Below are 26,661 nucleotides of genomic sequence, written 5' to 3'. Positions count from 1 at the left end.
GACTTTTCTCTCTTGAAGATATTCTGGAATACGTAGTCCTGGAAGTCCAGAGCCCATTGCTTTGTGCTTTCTGTATTGCATAGAGCTCAATTAGATATGGTCAGTTAATGATTACTGAGAACGTTAGACATGATTTTGCTATTTACGAAGTAGCCAACATGAGTAATTAGGAAGAAGACTGAATGAGAGTGTAGAGGTTGAGAGGGGAGAGAATTGAGAATTTAAAAAAGAAAGAGATAAGCAGGCTGTTGAGAGAAAAAAAAAAGTGGGAAACTTGAACTTTGATGCATACTGGAGAGAGATGATATAAAAGTAAGCAAAGAGACTAACCTCCACATGTAGGGGAAGAAGATTATTATGGAAAAGAAAGCTGCCAAAAAAATTAAAGGAGAAATTACAGCAGGAAAGCAGAAGAATGGCCAAGAATCATTCTTTAACAATAGAAATACATCAGGCAGAGGTGGGAACCTGTGGCCTTCTAGGTCCTTAAGCGCAGCCTTTTGACTGAATCCAAATTTGACAGAACAAATCCTAGATTTGTTTTAAAAATAAAATAAAAATATAAAAGATGAACAAAAATGTATTAATAAAAATAAAAGGATTTTATTAAAATAGAAGGCCCCAGCTTCCCCACCTCTGGAAGAAACCTGAAAACAGGTCTTTGATAAAGGATCATTTGAGGCACCTATTGAGGACAAAGACTAAGAGAGCATGGTTACTACTTGTCAGGCTATTCAAATTAGCATAGTCCTGTTTTTTTGCTTTTTAAGAGTCACTGATATCTGCCTTGTTTTGGAAACATTGAAGTTATCTCAAAATGGTCTGGGAAATTCTCAGTTTTTCCAAAACATAATTTTCATTCTTAAAATGTTTTACAATTTTAGCAAAGCAGGGTGTGGCCGAAGTTTCAAAAACTCACATATTAAGTATCTCCATGGACTTTTTTTTATTTGTTTGAAATTTGTTAGTCGTTTAAAGCAGCCTGATAAAACAGAAGAAGTTTGAGCTTTATAAATTCAAGTCCCAGCAGCTGGATTAACTGCTGTGTCCCTTTGGGTGCCATCTTTCCTGAGCCTCATTCTTCACATCTATTCATGGAAACCCTACCTTCTCAAAGTAGACAGAGAATAACATGGGTTTCTTTTTCATCACATTCCCATGTAATACAAGGAAATTCTGCAGAGGTTTATGAAATTAACTGTAAAATGGTGTGATTAAATTTAAAAAAACCAAGGACCACCTTTAAGAAAGGGGATTGGTGTTACCAGAAATGTGAGATGAAATTAGTGTTGGGTTTAAGCCCTGAATGTGTCTCAGTTTCTTGCTGGCTCTATCAGGATGATTTTGGTTACAAATAATAGAAAAATTCTGTCTGAAATTGATTTAAATGATAAAAGGAATTCACAAATACATGTGACTGAAATAGAGGGAAGCTGACTTGAGGTGAGAATTGTTCTATCTACTGAAATGATGTGAGAAGGACTCTTTTTCATGCTGTCTTCCTTTCTTTTTTTTTAATTCAGGATATTATGGGGGTTCAACCATTTTGGTTATATGAAATGCATTTGCCTCATCAAGCCAGGGCTACAAGCATGTCCTTCCCCCTATACAGTGTGCCCCGTTTCCATTAGCTGTGGGTTTACCCCCCACCCCCGACCTGATGGGCACGCAGTGAGTATCACTACCATGTGCGCACCTTCCTGTTGATTAATTAGTACCAGTTTGATGGCGAGTACATGTGGTGCATGTTTTTCCATCCTTGTGTTTCCTCCGTTTGAAGGATGGGCTCAATCTCTATTCTTCTTGACTCTGCTTCTTTTGTGCTAACCCCATACTATGTGGGCTTCCTACCTATGGTCCCACGATGGTTATCTTGTTCACATTCAGGTTCCTTCATGATTAAGATGTCCAATTTAAAGTAGCTAACATTCTATTGTGAATGGTTGAGAACCTGAATCTCATACATGCTACCTCATTCACATTCAGCAAGGAAGAGCACAGGTTTTTTACTCTCAAACAAAAATCCTGAATTTTGGCCTAAATGAATCACCTCAGAGTACTTGCCCATCCTATCCCAATAATGCAGCTGGGGTATGGGGTTATGCCAGTTAGCTTAGGTGTCATTCATAGGTTCTACTTTTAATTTGGAGGTCAAGCCAGCCACCCTTGAAGCACATGGGATGCACTAGAGAGGGTGAAACCAGTAAAAGAATGAGCGTGCTATGACTAAGGATAGGAGGCACATATGCTACGTGGCCAAAAGGCAGATATCCACGAGAGGAGGTACAACTAAATGGGTTTTGTATTCATCACTTCAGGCAGCTGTAACAAACATTGGGTTTTGTATTAGTCAGTTCAGGCTACTGTAACAAAACACCACAGACTGATGGATTAAACAAGAGAAATGTATTTTCTCACATTGTAAAGTCTGAGAGGCAGAAGTCAGGATGCAGTCATGGTCAGGTTCTGGTGAAAGCTGTCCTGGCTTGTAGACAGCTGCTTCTCACTGTGTTCTCACATGACAGAGAGAGAGAGACAGAGAGAGACCAAGTTCTCTGGTATCTCTCTGGTGCCCATCATGAGGGCTTGACCCTCATGACTTCATCTAAACCTAATTGTCTCCCAAAGCCTCCTTTTCTAAATATCACCACACTGAGATTTAGGGCTTCAACATACAGAATGCAGGTAGGGAAAACACAATTCAATCCACAGCATTCTGCCCCTTTCCTCTCAAAATCCATTTCCTTCTTGTATGCAGAATTACATTTATTCTATCCCAACAGCTCCAGAAGTATTAACTCATTCCAACATAAACTCTATAGTCAAAAGTCTCATCTAGACATCATCTAAATCTATGGTCCCAACCCCCCAGGTTACAGCCCAGTACCAGTCCATGGCCTGTTAGGAAATGGGCTGCATATCAGCACCTGAGCTCTGTACCACTTCCCCCCAACCCACGACACCCCACCTTCCCCCCTCGGTCTGTGGAAAAATTGTCTTCCATGAAACCAGTCCCTGGTGCCAAAAAGGTTGGAAACCACTGATATAAATCATATGGTTGAGATATGGGTGAAACTCAAAGTAGAATTCATCCTGAGGCAAAATTGCTCTCCATCTGTGAACCTATGAAACCAGACAAGGTATATATGTTCCCAAAATACAATGGTGGACGGGCACAGGATGGATGTTCCCATTACAAAAGGGAAAAATAGGAAAGAAGGAAGGGGTGATGAGTCCCGACAAGTCCAAAACTTAGCAAGGCAAATACCATTAGATCTTAAGTCTGCAGAATAATCTTCTTTGGTTTGATGCTGTGCCCTTCAGGGCCACTGGGATGGCAATTTTACCCCCGTGGCTTGGAGGAGTGGCCCTGCCCATTTGGCCTGAGATGGCTTCCCCTGTGGCTCTCTGCAGTGGCCCCATCCTCTGAAACTAAGGAGGAAACAGCCCTTTGCCCTGGGCCTATGGTGGGAGTGGCAGCCCTGATGATCTCTGAATCACCCTCCATGTCATCCTCTTTTCTTGAAGAATAGTGCACGGTCACAGCCAAATAGCTCTATGTTTCCATCCTGTAGATTCCAAGAAGTCTGACAGCCCTCCTTTATTTCACCTCACCCCCATCCCTTAAGTTCAAACTGGCAGTGTCTCTGCTGGTATAATCCCATCTCTATTCTTGGCTTCCACTGGGATGACTGATTAAATCCTGGTTCACACTCGTGATCTCTTTATCAAGTGGTTGTTAGGCCACATCTTTACTGTTCTCTTCAGAACAGGCTTTCTCATTTTTTGCAATATGAATAGCCTTAGAAGTTCCCAAATCTCCCAAGTTCTTGTTCCTTTCTTGATTAACAATTTCTTTTTCCATTCATCTCTCTCTTCACATTTTGCTATAAAGCAATAAGGAGGACCCAAGCCACATCTTCAGTAATTTGCTTGGAAATCTCCTCTGCTAAATATGCAGTTTCTTCCCATGCAAGTTCTACATTTCACAAAACACTAGGACACAATTCATCCATGTTCTGTACCTCTGCATAACAAAGACTTCCTTTCCTCTGATTTCTAATAACATTTTCTTCATTTCTGTCTGAGGTGTTACCAGAATTACCCTTAACATCTGTATTTCTGCTATGCATCTCAAAATTCTTTCAGCCTCTGCCCATTACTCAGTTCCAAAACCACTCCACATGTTTAGGTATCTGTTACAGCAGCCCCCCTAATTACCAAAATCTGTGTTAGTCAGGGTGCTCCAGAGAAACAGAACCAATGGGACATAGCGTGTGTGTGTGTGTGTGTGTGTGTGTGTGTGAGAGAGAGAGAGAGAGAGAGAGAGAGAGACAGAGAGAACAGATTTATTATAAGGAATTGGCTAACACAGTTATGGAGGCTGAGGACTCCAAGCTGGAGTCCTGGGAGCACCAATGTGCAGTTCTGTTCCAAGTCCAAAGGTGTGGGATGGTGTGAGTTCTAGTCCAAAGTCATTAGTCTGCAGACCCAAGAAAAGTGGATGTTTCAGTCTGAATCTGAAAGCCAGAAAAGATCATTGTCCCAGCTCAAGCAGACAGGCAAGGGGCCTCTTATTCAGCTTTTTTGTTCTATTCAGGTCTTCAATTGATAGGATGAGGTCCATCCACATTAGGAAGGGCAATCTGCTTTACTCAGTTTATGGATTCAAATGTTAATCTCATCAAGAACCTTGGGGACACACACACACACACACACTCACACAGAAGACACACCCAGAATAATGTTTGCTCAAATGTCTGGGCACCTCCTGGCTCAGTTGAGTTGACACATACAATTAACCATTGCAGGTTTTTTATGTATGTATATTGTATGACATATCTCATATATAAAAAGAAAGCTTGAGTTTTATCTTATATTTTCAGAAATTAAATTCAAGAAAGAGTTTATTGAATGGAATATCAGGAAAACAGAGACTATATTTAGTAATGGTTCTGCTAAATAATTTCAGAAACACTGCTCAAATACTAACTTTTTAATGCATATTTTGTTTTCTGATGATATAATTTAATGAGAGACATGATTTGGAGAATCTGGAATAGATGACTAATATATCTATTAGTCCTGAAAATAAAGCCATTTTAAATGCTTGAGCAGTATTCTATTTCTGTTACTTCATGGTTTAGTTTTCTAAGAAGGGATTATATAGTACAGCATTTTAAGTTATTAAATAAAGCAAGTCAATTTGAAGTGCCCAAGATTGTATTGTGCATGGTTGAGAACCAAATTCTTACTTAAACACTGGTGTAGGAAACCATGTGACCTGAAGGTACTTTCAAAATTCTCCCAATAAATAAATTTTTTGACTCTTCTCCATCAATTGAGTCTGAGCCATATGGCATCTAATGAGTGATTTTTAATTTGGAAAAAAAAAAAAAAAAGAAGGCATTCACTGTTAGAACCTTAGATGACTTCTGGGACATCTGGTTTCAAGTAGCATGGCACTCTGCTCTCTCAAATAGCAATATTAATTGGCCTGTAGAATGGGTTATTTAAGATTAGCTATTTAAATGTTGAGGAATGGCTACTAAATATAGTGATTTTAGTTTTGGGGTAATTAATGGTGAACTAATCTTCTAAGAGTAATCAACTCAATCCAGCTGCTTCTGCCAGATAGAAGAAGTAATAGGATACTAATTTGGCTGCTATAATAAAGGTCAAAAGGGTTTATTTTTGTCCCACACAACAGTCTGATGAAGTAACCTCCTGGGCAGGTTTTTTTTTGTGTCAAGGGTAAAAATTACTTCTGCTTTCTCTGGCATCCTTAGTATTCAGCTCCCATCTCTTGGTCTGAAAAGAGGCTGCTTTTGTACGCATTCCAACTTCTGCATTTCATCCAGTGAAGAAAGGGGGAAAAGGAAAGAAAGATGAGTACAGAACTTTCCCTGTAGGAACATGGTCTCAACATTACCACATCACTTCTGTTCATTTCTCATTGGCCAGGAACTAATCGCATGGCCACACCTAGAACCAAGAAAGTCTGGGACATAAGATCTTTTACTGGACAAGGCTTGGGCCCAGTTAAACCTTATATCTCTAGAGAAGAAAATGAGCACAGATATTAGGGAGAAAACTGGCAGACTCTGGCACAGAGCCTCTAAAGAAAGAAGGCTACTTAACTTCCTATCCACTAAAGCTAAGGGGCATCTATCCAGTTCTCCCAGCAAGTGTACCACGTGGTCCAAATATAAACTATCATGGACAGGATATAAGATTCCTGTATACAAAAATAATGTTTCTACTGCAGTTTACCATGGGTTGTAGATTACAGCATTTAAAAAATTTATAATATGTACTCTTCTGATTTTTTTGAACACATTTTTTTTTAAGTTTGGGAAATACTGAAAAATATAAAGAAGATAACAGTCAGCCATGATTCCATTACCCAGAGATAACCGTTGAGAATTTGGTGTGTTTCTTTAATGGCTTTTCTCCATGCGACTTTTCTTTTTATTTACATAATGGGATTTAACCTGATAATAGACATTTTTCTCACATAAGTGTTATTCTAAACATTGACTTTTATGTTTGTACTAATTTAACCTGTAGAAGTTCCAGAATTTTTCAACGTGTTACTGATTAGATGCTTAGAGTTTCCAGTCTTTGTTAGTATTAATGCTACTATCAACATCTTTGTGCATAAATTTTCATCTGCATTTTGAATGATTACAGTAGAGTCTTAAAAGTGAAATTGAGTCAAAGGGCAGGAAAATTTTAAAGGCTCTTGGTTTATGTTGCTAAATCACTTTCTACAAAGAGTTGTGAAAATTTCTCCTAGTAGTTCTACTAGTCTCTTTCACATCCCCCTAACTGGCATTATGATAATTAAATAAGTTTGGCTCAGTTGATTATGGGAAAAAGGACATTGAGAGACCCTTGATGACTGCTGAGCCTGAGTATGGTTTCACATGTGCCAAGGTTTTCATATCTACATTAAATTATATTTTGATCATTTACTCATCTCTTATTTTAATGCAAATGTAAACACTTGTGCTTGACTCTATTAGGCACTAAAGCAGGTACAAAGGGAAAGTAGATATCTCATTTAATGACAACTACATTTAATGACAACTACATTTAATGACATATTATTAATTTATTAATAATAACACCAACCAACTTGATTCAGCCAAAAATCCGGAAAAATACATTTAAAAAAAAATAAAGAGTGGGCATTGAAAATAAATGACACTCATTTATGTGCTAAAGCTCATGTAGTTTTCTCTGAGGAAAGACTTCAAATTCTCATTTCAAAGCACATTAACTCTGAATTTAATAAAACACATCTGATTATATGATTTCAAGTGCATGGTAGATTAAAAACAAAATAGAAAAGAGTAGCAGACACATTAAAAACAAATAATGGTAGCTGAGAGATTGACAAAGAGGAGATGGAAATGTTTATAATACACACATATATGAAAACCCAAAATTATGTTTTATAATAGTGATTTTTTATAATAGTGCTTAACTAAATTGTGACTCATCTATTCAAAGAGTATTAAGAAGTCCTTATACAATATTTTTACAAGGAGTTTTAATATCACAGAAAAATATTCTTTGTTGTAAGAGGGAAAGTTGGATATAACTTTGCAAATAGAACTTGATCACAATTTCACATCATTTTAAAAATTGAAGAGTCATCCTGGAGTAAATGCACTGAAATATTAACTATGGTTTTCATAGGGATAGTATGATTCTTTTTCTTCCTCTGTTTTTTTCTGTGTCTTCTAAACTTTCTAAAGTGTATATGTATTACTTTAATAAAGAGAATTAAATTTGTTATTTTTTGGTAATATTCTGGAAATTTTAAGAATAGAAATTATTCTTGTGTATATTATTAACATATAGAATTATATAATAATTTGTGCTTATCATTATAAGCACAGTTAATCAAGCGAAAAATCAAATTTGGGTCAACAGGCTCTATTGCAGAAGACCTGGGAAAGTTATTTAAAAAAATCTGTTTTAGAGATTTTTATCCAGGGCAAAAATAAATATGCGGTGTATGTAACATATAAAATGGAAATCATCAGAGATACAAAACATAAAATTAGGGGTGATTTTAAAAATCATTATCTAGGCAATAGTCTATTGAAGATATCTCTTGGATGCTATTTAAATTATTTGTTCTATAAAGTAATGATCATAATGACTAATCATCCATGATGACATTAGAAAGAAATTATTAAATTCAGTAAGTCCAACATCATTATATATTTAGAAAGAGTGTTCATGCTATATGAATAATATTGCAAACTCTTTACAAATTAAAATTACATTTCATGCCAGTAGAATCTCAACAATTTTAATCAAAAAAGTATTTAAAAATTTTTCATATACATTTATCTTGAATATTGGAGTAGAATGTGTAAATTGTTTTTGTAAAATTTCTTCATTGAATTTCTTAATTTGTATTTTGAGGAAGTAACTTTTAACTACTTTTACTTGGAAGAATTCATGGTATTTTCCAGAAAAATATTAAATGTATGAGATATTTCCTTTAATAATGGCTTGAAAGTAATCATCTGCAGATTTTTTAAACTAATAATATGAACAATTAAATTATATTATTTACTTTATTAAATAATAAATTACATTGAACATATTTCTACATGTGCCAGTTTTTAAGTTACTGGCTCTCAGATCCAAACCACTGCTCTCTGTTCAGCCTTGTGAGGCCGAGGCTGGGGCTGGGTCCCCGCGTTCCAAGTTTCTGCTTTGCCAGCAGCTACCTGCTAGGCTCTGCAAATAGGGGGCGCCAGAGGGACACTGCAAGGCTGGAACAGGGAACAAGAACTCAGTTCTTCATGTCCACTTGCAAGTTCCTATGAGTATCTCTCCAGCTACCCTTTCTTGCTTTGGCAACTAGGGTTCAGTCCAGTAGCAACTACTGAATCCAGTTTGAGGTTTTGCATAATCAGCTCCATTGCACCTCCTCTTCAGAGACACCAGCATCAGCTGGCAGGTACTCCTATGTAGAGTTCTGGGTTATGGCCTCACAGAGCTGGGGGTATCACAATTAGCAAATAAAAATACAGGACACCCAGTTAAAATTGAATTTCAGATAAATAATGAATAATCATTTCGTATAAGCACATTCCCAATATTGCATCTTTAACTGTGTGTTCTATATTTTATCTGCAGCCCTATGCAGGGTCCCTTCTCTAAGCTTCTGTGTTTTAATAATTTCAACCACTTCCATTTGTTTCCCAGCCCTTGAGTTAGTAGCTACTTTCTGCAATTGCTACCTTTGTGATAACTTAGTGTTATCAACTGTATACCTAACTATTCTTTATATTCCGTTTTGTCTGCTGGCTATATTGATTGATACAGCACAATTTCCTAAAACAGAATGCTTGAGTAAATAAGATAGTTTTCTTACCAGTTAACATTTCCATGTATAAGTTAATGTGGATACATATATGGCAACTCTGATAGAAGCTATCTGAACTTTGGTTACTTTGCAAAGAAATACGTTCATATCTAGAATATTTGTAGTTCCATATGGTTCAAGGACACACATCATGGTAAATTCTTGTGCACAGCATATCTTCTTCATCAACATTTTAAGGAATTAAGAATTTACTATGTAGTATGCGTGCGTGTGTGTGCGTGCAATTGTAAAAATGTGACAGGAAGACGAAAACAACATACATATTTAATGTGATTGTAAAATAGGTAAATTTTTAATTTGTAAAATGGATTAATTTCATTGTCCCACTTGCATCTGAGTTCTAGACTCTGAGTACTAAATTCATTAGCTAGCAAAATACTTGGCACAGCTAGTTACATATTCGTCAGCTAAGTTGTTTTTACATGGTGTTTGCGTTGCTCTTGTCAACAAGGTAGTCCAGTCCTCTAATTTACTCTCTAGCCTGTTCCTGCCATCATTTGAATTCAATCACTACTATAATGGCACCTTTAACCTTAGTTACCACTCAGATAATTATCACTTTTTTTTTTTTTTTGCCTAGGATGAAGATATATCAAACCCTCCTGAAATAAATGCCACCTTTCTTATTGATGACTTGAACTGACCTCTCATAGCTCCCTCCTTCTTGGCCTGTCTCTAGCCATGACTATTTTGATTCTAGGATTTTTGAACTGACTCTGGTTTTCTGGCTTGCCTCGGGCCACATGTCTGGCTTACTGCTTGTTTTTTGTTGTAATTCTGTATTTATAGCTGTAGTTGCTTATACAGTGACCACTTGAAACCCATCCCTTCCTGTCTGAAATCATGTACTTGCTGTTCTTTGACACTTGAAACTCATTTCTGATTTGCCTCAAACTTCTGGTTCTTCTATGTGTTCTTTCATCTCACCTGAGGTTAGCTCTGACCTTCTGTTTCACAAGTCTGCCTCAATATATGAGCTAGCTATTTCTAGCTAAATAAAATGAGTGGGAAAGAATAGGACAAAGTGGGAGAATTGGGTGGCTATTTCTGCATGTCTGATTATCTATGAGTATTCAGGGAAGGAAGTTGTAAAGCCTCATGGCTGGGCTTGCTAGCTCTGGACTCAGACAGACTCAAATCTTGTTCAACCATTTACTAGTTGTATGACCTTAGGCGAGTTTCTTTACCTCTCTCTGTCTGTTTTCTTAACTATAATGTAAGTAGAATGTACATACCTCAAGATGATTGTAAATATTAAGTTAAATAATCTATGTAAATTTCTTAGAGGTGTCCAGCACATAAAAAATACTCAGATGTTAGCCATTGTTTTTATTCTCTCTCAATCATGGTGTTTGATAACTTTGTTAATATCTAAAATTGAATGTCATGTCTAAATGACTATTTTCCTGACTTATGGGTCGTTATGGGAGGGTTGTTGAGTAGGCCTAACTTCCCTTTCACAAATATTGTTGCTCCATTTTATGTTGCATCTATTTTCATAAATGAAAAAGGGAGAAAAATCATGATTAATAAAATAGTTTGGAATCTTTTTTCAGTCTCTATTTGGAAGATTAAAAGACTGAATGAACCTGGAAGAAATAGTGACCAGTACAGAGATCTTAGAACAGCCTGTTCCAAAGCTAAGTTGCTGGGTTAGGCAATTAATAGTCTAGCTGAGTTGGCACTTTGGATCCATGTGTGAGTCCCACATGCATAGATCCCCCCAAAATGGGACATTTGCACCCATGGTGGCAAATCTGCATGTAATTGGCTTTCACTTTTTGGCCTTATACAATGACTCTACAATGAAAAGTTGCTAATACTATGTGTGTGTATGTTTAATTTTAATCTATACATCTTAATTATCAAATAACTCTAAAGAACTTATGTACATTAGTATGGAGTTAAGGTTGACAGAGTTTTTTCCTAAATAGCATTACAACTGATGACATTGAACTTTCTTTCAAGGTTATAATAGAGAATTAATTTTATGCATGAGGAGACTGACCCACACATGTAAACTTTACATGTGTGTCCACATAACATAGCAAGTGGTCAGCAGCATATCTACTCCTTCATACAATTACTCAATATTTAGTATTTTTTTCAGTGTGATGTCACAACTTTCTTGCCACTTCATAGGATGTCACAGAATTTGAGGGGAACAATGGTAAAAATGAAATATTTGAAAGAAACAAGTAGTCTACAAAAGCAAAAGACTTATAAAACCTGATTTCAGAAACTCACTAATGCAGTTCTTGTTTTCCCACCCAGAATATTGAGAAGAAAATCTCTAATTTCAGATATCCCCCCAAAAAATTATGATAATGATAGCAAAGATTAATTGTTTATTTCGTGCCAAGCAGGGCATAAGCATTTACATGCTTCATCTGATGCTAATGGGAACTCCATGGAGTCGTTATTACTCTTTCATTGTACATATATTAATATAAAGGAAAGGAAGCTTAAAGCTTAGAGAGGTTAAATAACTTGTGCAAAGTCACACAGCTAAGCAGGGGAGCAAGGTTTAAACTCAGGCTGAGTTCTGGTCCCATATTTTTATCACTATGCTATATCTATTTGATTTTACATAATTGAGTCTTCACAGTCTGTTCAGTTCTTCAATTCAGCGAAGTTTGGGGTAGTAATGATTGGTTGAAACTCCAAAAAGTTTCACTGGTCTCATGGCAGCAGCCCAAAGACTGCTGTCATCCCAGCTCTCAGCAGAAGCATATGCATTCTGATTGACCACACACTTCCAGCCAGCTGCATAAAATCATGACTCATGATGGTAGATTGGAAAACAGACTGATGGCCAGCATCATCTTCCTGTGTATGATAGACTGGCAGCTGTGACTCTAAATGCACAGAACTCTAGGCAGAGAATGAATAAGTATCCTTTAAAGCATTATATCTTTTTTTTAATCATCTTAACCATATTTAATTGTACAGTTCAGCAGTGTGAAGTATATTCGCATTACTGTAAAAGACATCTCCAGAGCTTTTTCATTTTGCAAATCTGAAACTCTGTACCCATTAAACCACAACTTTCCTCCCTCCCCCAATGCTTGGTAACCACCAGACTACATTTTTTTCTATGAATTTGACTACTTAAGATACCCCATTGAAGTGGAATCATACAGTATCTATTTTTTTGTGACTGGCTTATTTCACTTAGCATAATGTTCTCAAGGTCCATCCATGTGGTAGCATGTCACAGGATCTCATTCCTTTTTTAAGGCTGAATAATATTCCATTGTACAGAGGAGGGCTGTCCACAAAGTATCCAGCTGTTGTTAACATAACAAGAACAGTTACATGGCTGGATACTTTCTGGACAGCCCTATGTAGCGCATTTTGTGTTATCTATTCATCCATTGGTGGACATTGAAATCCATTCTACCCGAATCAACTTGAATAGTGAATAGTGCTGCTATGAACATAGGTATGCAATGTCTTCTAGGGACTCTGCTTTCAATTCTTTTGAAAATATAACCAGAAGTGGGATTGCTTGATCCAATGTCATTTCTATTTTAATTTTCTGAGGAACGTCCATACTCTTTTCCATAGTGGTTGCATCATTTTACATCCCACCAACCGTGCATGACAGTTCCAATTTCTCCACATTCTCACCAACACTTGTTATTGCCTGTAAAACATTCTTTTTTCCATTTCTTTTTGATGAAGCAATATATTTTCTATTTCAGAAAATATAACATGATTTAAGCTAATGTTTTGTGAGGAACAATACAGGACCAACATATTTAAATATTCTCCAGTCCTCTAAATGTGTTTAACTTCAGAAGCTAAATATTTTCCTGAACATTCCTTGAGTAAATGAATAACTTGCTCTTTTGAACCCAAAACACATATTTGTTTCTTCATTCTTTTGGCTACCACTGTCTTACCTAGCACTAAAAGCTTCTTAAAATTAGTCAGAGGGAGACAAGTGGGAAGGTGTAGACTTCTCACTTCAACAGTCTGCTAAAGATGGAGAAAAATGGTGCTATTCAAAGACAGTCTGTACTTTGAGAACTTGGGAAGGAAATAAACCCAGTGAAATAGCAAGAATGTTTGAAAGAGAACTTGACAACCCCCTGCTGCAGAAAGCTGAATCCCAAGGAAAAATGTCCAATATTCAAGAACCTGAGAAGTAAGTTTCTGAAATCATGCTTTTTTTTTTTTTTTTATTTTGGTAACTGGGGGACATCCTAGAGACAATTCACACACACCAAAGAAGGACTATATGAATCATGCTTTTCTACTTTTTTATTTCTCATTTGCTTGAAATGCCATTCATCTGTTGAGGAAAGCAGAATCCTGCTGCTAAAACATAGAATTTAACCAAATAGTAGAACATTATGCAAATAACAGTAGATTTGGATATTTGTATAGTGGCCCTTCTATGGAATATCAGAACTTGCCGAACTTTGGCTTTAAGAAAAACAATATTAGTATGCATGTTGTCTATAATATTTTGATTCTGCCATAAGTTTTAAAAATATTTTAAAATATTTATCTTATTTCTATTAATATTATTTGATTTTTTTTGGTTTCCATTTCCCACTTCATTAGTAGAAACTTATAGAAGAAAATATCTTTTTATTATATACATGAAAACAGATGAATAAAATGATATTATAATACATTTAATGTAATGTCACATTTATTTAGTATGAGACAGCAGTATTGAAATTCTCAAAAGAATTGTTAGTAAGGAAAAAAAAATCAGATTATCATTTTCTAGCCAGTGACTGGTAAATTTTCTAAAGCTATTAGAAAATTTATGACAATGGGTAAAAAAAAAGACAGCAAGACCAATAGATTTTTTTTTAATGGTCATATGTGTATAGAAAGACAAACATTGGTCAAAACCCAGGGTAATTTGCTTGCAGAGAAATAAAAATAGCAAAGATCTATTAGGTAAAACAAGATTATGTAGAAATATAGGAGTAAGAGTTAACAATAAAGTAGGAACAAGCACTTGTTCTGTATGGAAGCTAAAAACAGCAAAACTAGGAACAACAAGGTTTTTCTTGCCATATTTATGCTATGTTCTGATTAGCTAGCATGATGAATAAAGCAACAATGAGTCTGTCATTGTAGAGTTTATAATTATTTTTTCTTACTGGTAGGATTCCACAATGGAGAGCATTAAATAAAAACAGATAGTCTTCTAAAATATTTAAACTTAGCCTTTTCTAATGTTAAAGAGGCAAATTCCTTATTGAATTTATGAGTGAAGCTTAACAATAATGAAGTCAGAGGGAAAACACATTTTATAAAGAAGCAAAAAAAAAAAGTATGAATCAACAGAGTGTTGTATTTGCTGTTGTCTTGTTGTAGTTATTTTCTAAAACTACTTATCACTTGACTATTAGGCTTATTTTATGAAGAAATTACTATATATAACATAATCAGACTTTGGAGAAGTACCTTCCTTACTAATTGTTATATATCTTATAGTGATGTGATAGACCAAACCAAAGTTACAGTCTTTTAGCATCACTTTTAGGATATGGATATATTTGGCAACCACTCCACAGTTTTCAGCCTTGGGGACCTCAGCCAAAACTGGAACAAAGTTCCATTTCCTCCATAGCCTCTCCATTTCTGTGACATAATATAGTTACACTATATCTAATTTATTCCCAACGATTAGTTTTTTTATTTGGTAGGAGAGGTTTGTCTTCTGTGAAAAAGACTAAAGTTATTTGTGTTTAAATATGTAATTTTTATAAACTGGATATTAATTAGAAAGTACAACTTTTCCTTAAGTTTTAAGCACAATTTATAAGTCTAGGTATTTTTGTGTAAAAATATAGTCACTTGATTCCATTAACTCATAAATTTAACAGATTAAATTCCCCCAAAATTTACTCCGATTTCCAAACCTAATTAAACATCTTTAAACACTTCAAACTATATTTACAAATTGATACAATTTTTAACAAACACTTTAAACGCCTTGTGGGGCAAACTTAAAATGAAATAAGCCAATCCCTGCTAAACACTTAACCCCTGTAAACTAAATAAATCAAACCTATAAATGTAGTAAATTAGCTTCTCCTAAGCATTTCAAACATGCTAAAATCAGGACTGGAAGCAAGATTTCCAGTAAACGATGGGCAGATTAAATGCAGCCATTAAGATCTGTTCCTTTTCCATCCTCAGCTGAAATGACAGTAAAGGGATTTTCTGGAGGAGATATAGGCCAAAAAGACCAAAAAGAGAAGAAGAGATAACAGCAATAAAATCTTGGAAATTGAAAAAGAAATAGTTTAGCAGACCTGAGAAAGTTAAGGCTAGCAGTGGGTGATGATGAGTATTTCAGAAAATAGGAATAAAGGTGGGACTGAAATATCTTTTTTAAAAGTGGATTGACCCAGGAGAAAAGACCTAAAGTTACTGGCTGTTAGGAACCAGCTCAACCTGAACATCTTACAGTAAAAACTGCAGTCAACAAGCCTCACTTCCAATCTGCTTTTTTAGCGTCTCACTCTTAAACAGGAAAGCTACTGAGGGAAGTTTCTAATGTGAAAATATCAACCAAACCAAGGTCACAGAAAAAGAAAATTAGGAGAAACAGAAAATATTTGGGGAGAAAGAAACCTTCTAAAAACATTCTTAGTAATCTCAAAAAGATAAAGTATATTGTATCCATGAAACCAAAATAAGGTGATACAAAAAGGGATGTTCAGAAAAGAAACAAGATATAATTGCATAAATTATGTAGATATTATTGCATAAATGAAAAACTCAGTAAAAACTTTGAGGGTAATCTTCCTGAAGTTAGGAAAATAGGATAAAGGGATGAAAATAAGATGGAAAAAATAGGGCAATTAGTGAACCAATCACAGTACTCCGTCATCCAAACAGGAGTTCCAGAAAGAGATAGCAGAGAAAAAAGAGAAAAGAAAGATTATAGTGAAACATTATAAATATCAAAGAAATAATGTAAGAGAATTTCCCAGAACTGAAGGACATCAGTTTCCAAATTGAAAAAGCCCAGTACCAAGAACGATGAATAAAAACAGACTCACACCTAGGCGTATTGTCATGAAACTTTGGAAAACTGGTGACAAAAAAATGATGCTTAAATCTTCAGGAGGACATATTCATTCAATGGATCAACAATCAGAACAACATAAGACTTCTGTACGGCAACCCTAGAAACCAGAAGATAATGGAGTATTATTTCAAAATTCTAGTGGCAAATTAAGAGTTTTACCAAAATTATAAATCAAATTGGAGAGTAGAATAAAACCATTTTCATATATGCACATTTTAAAAATTCCCCTCCCATGTATGGCACTCCACAAATATAGGAAAATAAAACAAGAAAGGGAAAAAATATGGAATCCAAGAAACATGAGATGTCTGTAAGGAAGGAGTGAAGGGACTCCCTTGAAGGGCTATTCTATTAAGACAGCTGTCCCAGATAAGAACAGTTCAGGCTGGAGCAGGTCAGATGAAAAGAGTTCCAAGTGTTTGGTTCTGAGGAGTGGGGAAAAGGAAGGGGGTGGAGGATTGTTTTAGTGTATAAGTCCAGGAGAAGTAGCCATTTGCTTCTTAAGTTCATGTGAAACTTTGATAAAAATTAAAACTAAACCTATAAAGGGACAAAACAATTAAATTATCATGTTGATTAGGAAATCCTTTATGCCTCTATAAACCTACCTAGATCATCTTCAGTCTACTGCACCAATTGTGACCATAATTTTAGGCTGTGGTGGTATTCTATAATAGGCCCTCTCGGTGCTACTTCTAGGAAAATTATATCCAATGACAAGTTAGCCAGCCAAGTCCCTTCTTTTAATGGGTCTTATAAGCCTACTCCTTTTCTCATATCCTCATCATACATCTCATATTCCTTTACTCATTCTTTTTCCCCGTCACTTCAGGCAACTTTTGTTCAAACTGATTTACTAGGTTATATATCCATTACCCAGACTGAATTTTATCTTTTCTGTCTAATTGAATTCAGTACTCTTTTTTTTTCTTTACATCAGTTTATTATTCACCATTCTACAAGCTATAGTCATTCAGTACAATTCCTTATGTTGCTTACATATCAGCAGAGGGAGGCAGAAAAAGTAACAATAAACATGAACATAGTAAATAAGTAAATTGTATAGTAACTTAGTTAACAGGTGCTGTGGAGTAAAGACAATGTCAAGCCAGGAAAAAAGAGATAGGGGGTGCCGGGGAAGGGGGGATGTCACAATTTTCCTCATTGAGAAGATGGCAAAGACAAGCAAAGACTTAAAGAAGGGAGGGAGTTAGCAATGCAGGTACCTGGGGAAACAGAATCCCAAGAAGAAGGAAAGGGAGGCTTTGAAGCAGGAGCTTGCTTTACATATTTCAGAAACGTCCAGGTAAGAGTGGCTAGAATGAAGTAAACAAGGGGAGGATAAACAGGAAATGAGTGTGGAGAGATAATGGGTGCCAGATCAGAGGATATCTTAAAAGATTTTACTCTGAATTACAGGACTATAGCTCTTACTCAGAGTGAAAAGAGAAATGGTTAGTGATTTTGAGCAAACAATTGACAAGATCTGACATATATTTTGAAAGACTCGTTCTAGCTAGAGTGTAGAAAGTAGACTGTTGGAACAGCAAGAGGGGAAGCAGAGAGACCAGTTAGGAAGTTATAGCCATGATTCAGGTGAGAAATTATGGTGGTTCAGACCAAGATGGCAGTGATGGAAGTAGTGAGAAGTGGTCACATTTTGTATATATTAATATTTTAAAGGTAGAGCTAATAGATTTTCCTGATAAATATGATATGGGGTGTAAAGAGTAGAGAGAAAGTAAACACAAACCAAAAAAAAGTATCCCTCCAAAGCTTTTGGCCTGGGAAAATGATGGGTTTTCCCTCACATAAAGTGGGAACAATGAGGGTGGAGCAAGTTTGCAGAGAATTTAGGAGTTTAGTTCTGAACATCTTAAGTTCCAGATGTCAGCTAGGTTTCCAAATGGAGATATAGAATAAGCTGGTGTGCTATACAAATCTGGAATTTGGGAGAAAATCTGTGCTAGAAATATTAATTTAGGAGTCTTCAATTTGTAGATGATAACAAAAACCATGGATAAGCTCACAAAGGGAGGAAGCGCAGATGGATGACCAAGCATTGAGGCCTCAGGTATCCAGTGCTGATGGGGAAGAAGTGGACCTGGAAAAGAGGCTGAGGAGGAGCAGCCAGTGGAGGAGGAAGCCAGGAGACTGTGATGTCCTGGGAGTCAGTGAGGAAAGCATGTGCAGAAGGAGGTAGAGATCCATGTATTGAGTGAGAACTGAGCTGATTGTTGGTTTTACCAAAGAGGAGGTAATTGGTGACTTTAACAAGAGTACTTAAGTGCAGTGGTGGGTCTTCAGGCCCAACTGGAGTGGATTTAGGAGAGAACATGGGAAAGAAGGACTTAGAAATGGTGAATATAGAGAATTTCCAGGAGATTTTTCTGTAAAGAGAAGCAGTAGAAGGGAGTGTTTATCCATGGAGTAAATTGGGTCAAGAGAGGGCTTAATTAAGATGGGAAAAATAACAGCATATTTTTATGTGGATGAGAGCAATCCAGTAGAGAGGGGGAAATTTGACAACGTAGAAAAGAGCAGAGGGTTTCAGAAGGGTTGTTTTTGAATAGGTGAGAGAGGATAGGGATAAATTAGCTTAAAATAGGAGCACATGAGAAGGGTGAGTCAGTGGGCGCAGATGCTGGTAGGTGGGTGGATGAGGTACTGGGAGTCTGTAGAAGTTCTTCTCTGAAAGCTTCACTTTTTTCAGTAAATTGAGAACCCAGATCATCAATGGGGAATAAGAATGGAGGAAGAGCTGTGGGGGGTTTTAGGAAAGCGGAAATGGTATGAAATTATCTTCTAGCAGATTGGCAGAGTGAATGAGCTAGGAAAATACAGTGCAAATGCCAGGAAGCACTAAAGTTCCACTGGAAGTTCACACTCACAAATATCTCCCAAAAGCTTGCTTATCATGACAATAGAGTTATATTTGAAAATACAAAGGAATCTTAATTATGGTTGCTCTTTAAGATGGAATTTAAATAAAGAATGTTCTTAAATAATAGGCTACGTTTCTCAGAGCAGTCCAAATAGACGGATTCATAATTGTCAGCTGGGTTCTGGTCGATGTGTATGCACACATGTGGCCACTGATGGGCCCGGATAAATTACACAACCTGGTTTTTCTCCCCTCCTCTTCTAGAAACCTCTCTGTATCCTTTTCCTGAATGTTTTCCTTTTCTTGTTGGTATCTAGATGGGAACACTGATATTTGCACTGTTAAGTATAACTATTATTTTTGAGCTGGGGTAAAGGAAAAAAAATGATACCACAATGCCTAAGAACAGAAAGATAAGAGATTTAGATAAGGAATTACTCAGAATGATAGGCCCATGAATGTAAGGCCAGCTGAATCCTATTCTAAATATAAACAGAATAAAACAAAAAGAAAGCAGGATGATGGTATGGAAATTTGGTCTATTTCAAAGGACTCCCCAAACTATTTTGAGTTATCTTTAATGGGACTTCCAGATATTGGGTTAACTGAACACTGAACCTCTTATTTAATGATCAAATCTTTCAAGCAAGAAGGAAAATGTTCCTTGGTTCTTCGTTTTCATTTATTTGCAAGAAATATATATATAATTCCTCATCTACTCTTTTTTTTTTTTAAAAAAGACTAAAGATGTTTATTTGTTTTATAATGAATATTTCAAAGCCACAAAAAATATGGAACGCTTCACGAATTTGCGTGTCATCCTTGCGCAGGGGCCATGCTAATCTTCTCTGTATCGTTCCAATTTTAGTATATGTGCTGCCGAAGCGAGCACCTCATCTACTCTTAAACCAAGAAATGTCTTGTAATATGGCTTAATAGTTACAAACTTCCTATCAGGGCTTGTATATTTCAGCTGCATAATCTTAGCCAAATTACGTAACCTCACTCTGTTTGGTGTTTTAGTATCTAACTCATAGGATTGGTCTGAGAATTAAATGTATAATTACAGATAAGTTACCTTTTGCAACTTATTCCCAACATTCCCAAGGTCACACAACTAGTAAACAGATACAGCTGGGAATGAGAAATACTGCAGCCACTACCACAATCCACCCAGTTCTTGGGGGGCCTATGACTGCTTCCTAACTGGATAAAATCAGAAGCCCAGAATGAGTTTTCACTGAGCTTTGAATTGAAAACTCCATTTTTACAGAAAGAAAAGGAAGTTTACACTTTAATTTCTCTGAAGACATCAGTTATTTCTTTATCTCACAAGATGTAACGACTTAAAGGGAAATTTATGCACAAGGTAGTTCACACAATGGGAAATGAGGACACCTGGTGTCCGAGCTGCAGATGCATTTTCGACACACTGCTGCCCCCTGCTGCCTGATACATCATTTTCCTTCTTCACGAGTAACTTTACAAAATTAACTCAGGTCTGCAACCCAGATATAGAATCATACTGAGAAGGAAACTGAGGCCCTGAAAGTGACCACAGTGACACGGAGGTGGAAGATTCAGAATTGGACTACTGAAAAGTAACTTCTTCCTGCTTTACCGTATTGCCTCTTCCCTATTAAATGAAAAGCCAACAAATTTTTATTTATTGTGTTCCTACTTAGACTCACTCAAGATGGGGAAGTGAAAATCAAGATCTCCACAGATAGAACTCATATTCTTGTGTGAGTAAATAGGCAATAAATTAAAAATATCAATAAAAAAGAGGATGATAGATGCAATAAATAGTAGTAATGATAAATATCTCTGGAGCACTATGAGAACATAAAATTAAAGGCATGGTCCAAAGTGCTTCCCATGATTTGTTTCATTTGATCCTCACAGCAACTCTCAAGTCTGTTTCTCCCAAGGCTATTTCCAGACACTGAGGCAAGGCCAGAATGCTCCTAAGTGGTGGAACCAACATTTGAAACAAAACCACTTCTGACTCCAGAAGTTTTTAGGGCAGTCTCCCATGAAATAAAGAGAAGAAGCCAAGTTTTTAAAGATCCAGGGCAAGAGCAAGCACAGAGGCCCAAAAGTGGAAGTGAGTTTGGAATATCAAAGTACAGGAAAAAAAAGACAAAAATACATGATTGTATTAAAGGAACTTGCAGGAAGACTAATGGCCAGGTCTCACTCTGGATGTTGAAAGGAAAACAGATTGCAGGACAAGATTTGGTAACTTATGTCCCAGCTGGGCTTTCTCTTTGGGAAGCCTAAACTTTCCTAGTTCTCTAGCTCTTCTCACCAGAGCCTACAGCCTGGTGACGTTATGATGTCCTCTGGTTTTTCAACGTTCCTCTTCCAGGGTGGCTCCCAGCGCTGGGCACACCACTCTAAAAGGCATCTGACAATAGAACAATACCTCCCTTAATCACGTGTCATGCCATCAAAGGTAATCTGAGGCTCCCTCTGCTTTTCTTCCTGATGTGACCCATCAGAGGCAAGGTTTAATCTGCAGCCAACTAAATTGCTGTTTTTAGCTTGATCCTTACAGAGCCTAGAATCTCACATCATGTGGTTAGCAATAGATTTCTTTTGATACCTCTTTTTAGAAAATGTGAAGACCAACTCTCATCTTTCTCAATGGAAAGCCCTGCTTTGTTCCTCAGCTTTCTTCCCAGCAATAACGGTGCTTTGGGTTTTAATCTTTCTGATTTCCCTTTTTTTTAGTTGAAAATATCCTTCTTGCCCAAACTTTGAGTAAATTGATCTAAAACCTCTTATCTACATTATATCAACTTTATCTGGATTAGCATTTTACGAGAGAACAAAACCTCTTTGTTCCATGAATGCTGTAGCAGAACTATGGTGAAATGTTGACAATCCTTAACCTTGTCCGTATAAATCGTGGATATCGATGAAAACCGGGTAATCAGAACCACATTTTCCATTATTGAAGTGAAAATGTATATAATGTCTGTATCAAAAAAGCAGTATGTTTAGCTGGCGGTCACAGAAACCCAATTACACTATTTAGAGTGAAATGGCCAGAGGGAGGCAGCTTGGGTTCCACAGTCATCTTTGCTCTGTCTTTTTGTTCTGCCATCCTTAGTGCGTAGCTTCTATCTTTCACATGGCTGCTAGCACTCCAGCCATTATGCCTCTGGGATAGCTCCACCTGAACACCCCTCCAGCCCATCCAGCTCACCTGTTCCTGGAAACCCACTGCTGATCATCTTTAGCACTGCCTTTCTGCTGAGCACCCCACTTTAAACCTTTGTTATCAACACTTCCCTCTCTTCAACAGCCAGTTTCTAAGTCTGTAACATTCTTCCTCTGCAATGCCAGTCAAACGAGCTCTCTCCCCTCCATCTCCACGGCCACTCCAGGTCCTCATTGCCTCTCACCGGAACATTGCAATAATCATTGCAGTAATCTTTCCATCCTTGTTTCTCCATTTCCATTCATTTTACCCACTATTGCCAAAGCATAGCTTTGACTCATGGAATGAGAAGAACACTTATGTTTAAGGCCTTCTAAATTGTAAAGGGACTTGACTCTTGCTCTCCCACGTACTAGCCTGCACGGTCATAGGAGCACTAACCTTTCTAAGTGTGGTTTCCTAGTTTGTAAAATGGAGATAATAACAGCACATATTTCATAAAGACTGTCATGAGAGGTAAATTAGATAATGCATGGCAAGGGCTTAGCAAACGACTTGGCACAAAATATTTCATAATTGTTAGCTGTTACCTAACACTATCATCAGCTCCTGTGCAAGAACACATGAGACCCTGACTACTGATTTAAAAGCAGAATCCTCAGCTTGGCCTGCAGGGACTTGTGCATCATGGATCCAATCTACCTCTTTCCATCATTTACACAGACATTGATTGCATAGACCCCAGCAATACCAAACCCATAGCATTTCCTATATGTGCTGCTACATTCCCCTGCCTTGTTCCTTTTTCAGGTATTTTCCTTTGTTTAGAGTCCCTTCCTTGAACCCTCTCCTCATTTCTATTGCAGCCTACCTTTTAAGATTTCTTTTGTGAAGTTTTTTCTGGATTCCTCGATTATATAAAAATTTCATCTTTTAAACTCTGTAGCATTTCAAGTGTAGCTTTCCTGTGTTAACCTCTGTCCTGGGATATTCATTACTTGACTACCTGCCTCCTTGACTGTTAGACCCCAGTCTTGAGATCAAGGACTAGGACTTGCAGAGCCACCACGTGTGAGTGTGCATGTTGACTCCTTCACAAGGTCACCCAACCAAGGCAAGGATTTGTGACTGAAATCCAGCCTGAACTCTGCTCAAAAACCTGAGCATCCTGCATCCACCAAGAGGAGTGTCCCTTTTTTGCTAATTTGCATAAAGATGTCACATGGAGTAGTGGGTCCAGAATTGATTTCACTCGTCTTTGCATACCAAATAGCACCTAGCACCTAGCAATAGGAGCATATACATAGTATTAAACAAATGCTTCACCAACCTGGTTTGATTGATTCTGATTTAACTAAGTACAGTTGTGGGAAGCAAGACCACAAACTCAAGGTTTATGGTGTGCTTTGGTCATTTACCAAGGCTGTATGAAGACAGGAATGGGGTTGGGCATCCTACCAAGCCCATTGCACAGGTCCTTATGTCAGCTGCTTGGTAGGCTGTGGTTTGTGTAAGCAAGGAAACAAAAGTATAGAGGGTGGATTTGTTTTAAGGTACCTCAGGCTGGAGCAGGCCATCATGTTGGAATGCTACAGCACTGCAGTGCACCATATCTGTGATATCACAGGTTAAAACTTTGAGGACTTTGTTAAGATTGCTAATGACATATTTTCAGAAAGGTCATAGAATGTTCAGGGGAAGTAATATATAAGTATCTATTAAATTGTTGAGGCTTTAATTTTTTTTCTCTAACTGGCAGCTTAAAGGACACGTGACTTTATTTTGAGGGCTTATTTCTTCTTTGTCCCTGATAGAGTACATCTCTAAGAGGGGTATGTCAGCACCAATGTTTCTGTGTAAGGGAATCTACTTGTCATTTCTTAAGTTAATTCAAAATTAAATTAATTCATAATCTACTTCAGCTGACAGTTTGTAGCCGTGGTTCTGAAGCCAGCAAAGCTGGGGAGAGTCCTCTTTGTTACCGGTAAGACTGGAGGAATGATGTCAAGGCCCCGCAGAGGCCTTGGAAACCTCTTCCACAGCCCCACCCCTAACTACTGCTTAGGGTCTGCTGTTTTATTTTAAGAACATTATTATTTAATTGAGAATTGTAGCTCCTGTTTGGAGACCTCTTGGTATTCTCATCTGTCTTTCTGGCCTTCAGTGAGAATCACTTCAGAATCTCTTCTAAGAGCAAGTTTAGTTGAAAATAAAAATTGTTGGCACCTAAAAAATAAGAGGATGCCAGCCAAGAGGGGTATGAAGTATGGAATTTGGAGCCTAAGGATATTGGTAAAAATGGGCTGATTCATATTGCAGCTGAGTGTCAGAACTGACCTATGGAACTCTAACAGCAGAGTTGGCACAAAGGAACCAGAGCTGGGCTCCCCTCCATTGAAAGGTGCTTTGTCTTTGCACAACTGCCTGGGGCCTGCAAGGGTGAGTACTGCACGGGAGGGAAGGTGGCCAGGGGGAGATACCGGAACTGGCAAGCACCTGCCTGGTCAGACAGTCAGCTCTTGTTTAGCTCCACTAAGCCGTTGCCCTGCAGAAATGCTTGCTCATTGCTGCCAGCTTTTTCAGTGGAAATTGGCATTTTGTATTTTTATGAAACACCTTCTTTTCCTTAAATGTTGGCAATTAACCCAAAAAAGTTTTTGAAACTAACAGACAAAACCACACTGTTCTTTGTGGGGGCCAGCTGTGGCCTGTGGACCACCAGTCTGCAACCCTTGCTTTAAAATACTGTAACCGACTCCTGGTCCCTGGACTCAAGAAAGGAACATGCACAGAACTAGCTTTTTGCTTTATTAGCAGTCACATCATTACCTTCTCTGTTCAAATAAAAACATCATTTCTCCTTAAGACAGCCAGAACTAGACTTCATGGGAAAAAAAATAGTAAGAAAGGCAGCATTTGTCTTGTTTTTATGTCACTTTTGCCGGTATGCAGTAATAGTAAAAATAGCCTTTCCCTCTTTGCTTGTAAACAAGCCCACAGGCATAATAGGGATTCGGTGTATTCAGTAAATACTGGTGGCAGATAAAACTCCTAGACCGGTGTTCAAATTCTCAATAACTTGCTAAAATTAGAATTCAGTACACACTTCAATATTTTTGGAAATGGGATCTGTGGCATGTCTAGATATAGGCTGTTGGAAACCCAGATCAGAGGAGACTAGTCAATAAGAACTCTTGTAAAAGAAAGTGTTGAATAAAGCTTTAGATTGTTGAAAAATGAATTCTAAATGTTTCTTTTTCCTAACTGTGCAATTTCATCTTACCATATTAAATATTTAATATAAACATATTGAAACTTTCTCTTTTTTAAAACTTTCTACTGACCTTCCCTTTCTTCAGTTTATTCAATTTATTCAATAAATATTTGTTGAGTACCTACTAGTACCAAGCATCACTCTAGGCACATGAGATACATCTGTTAGCAAAATAGATGAAGGTATGTGCCCTCAAGGAGCTTACATTCCAGAATCTATAAATAATAATTCTGCTGGTATGTTACAAGAAAATAAGTGCAATGGGTAAGGCAAAAGTGGAGCAGGTTGAGAGGGATTAGGATAGGGTTGTGCACAGTGCATTTTTAAGTAGGGAGAGGTCAGGGTGGGGCCTCAGGTGACTTTTGAGCAATGACTTGCAGAGGGGAGGTTGGTGTTTTTTATTGAATTTTCCACTCTTAAGTGGTCCTTTCTTTATCAAAGCAGTGTAAGTTAACTGATGGAGAACTAGGATATGGTATGGATACTAACAGAATATATATCTTTAAAGCAAAGAGGGGAAGGGCTCTGGTCTGAATATTTGCATACCCCCAAAATTCATATGTTGAAATCCTAACCCCCAAGACAATGGTATGTAATGGAGGGAACTTTGAGAGGTGATTAGGTCATGGGGGCACAGCTCTCACGAATGAGATGTGTGTCCTTATAAAAGAGGCTCCAAAAAGACACTTTTGCTCCTTTGGCCACACAAGGTTAAAGCGAGGAGATGACTGCCAATGAAGATGCAGGCCATTAGCAGACACCAAGTCTGACGGCACCTTGATTTTGGAATCCCCAACCTTCAGAACTGTGAGAAATAGATTTCTATTCCTTATAAGCCACCCAG

The 26,661-nt window shown here is 37.3% G+C and overlaps 1 protein-coding gene and 1 non-coding gene across 2 annotated transcripts in view; one reads left to right on the top strand and one right to left on the bottom strand.

The window, feature by feature from the left end:
• OXR1 (oxidation resistance 1) overlaps positions 1–26,661 on the top strand; it is a 282,111-nt gene that overhangs the window by 109,799 nt on the left and 145,651 nt on the right. The window lies entirely within an intron of this gene.
• On the bottom strand, positions 20,160–20,266 carry LOC138382036 (U6 spliceosomal RNA). Its single transcript, XR_011233214.1, has one exon. It is a non-coding gene; the product is annotated as a U6 spliceosomal RNA (small nuclear RNA).

The sequence above is a fragment of the Eulemur rufifrons genome, chromosome 3, assembly GCF_041146395.1.
Source record: "Eulemur rufifrons isolate Redbay chromosome 3, OSU_ERuf_1, whole genome shotgun sequence".
Taxonomy (NCBI): Eukaryota; Metazoa; Chordata; class Mammalia; order Primates; family Lemuridae; genus Eulemur; species Eulemur rufifrons.
This window is presented reverse-complemented; position numbering and strand designations above follow the sequence as displayed.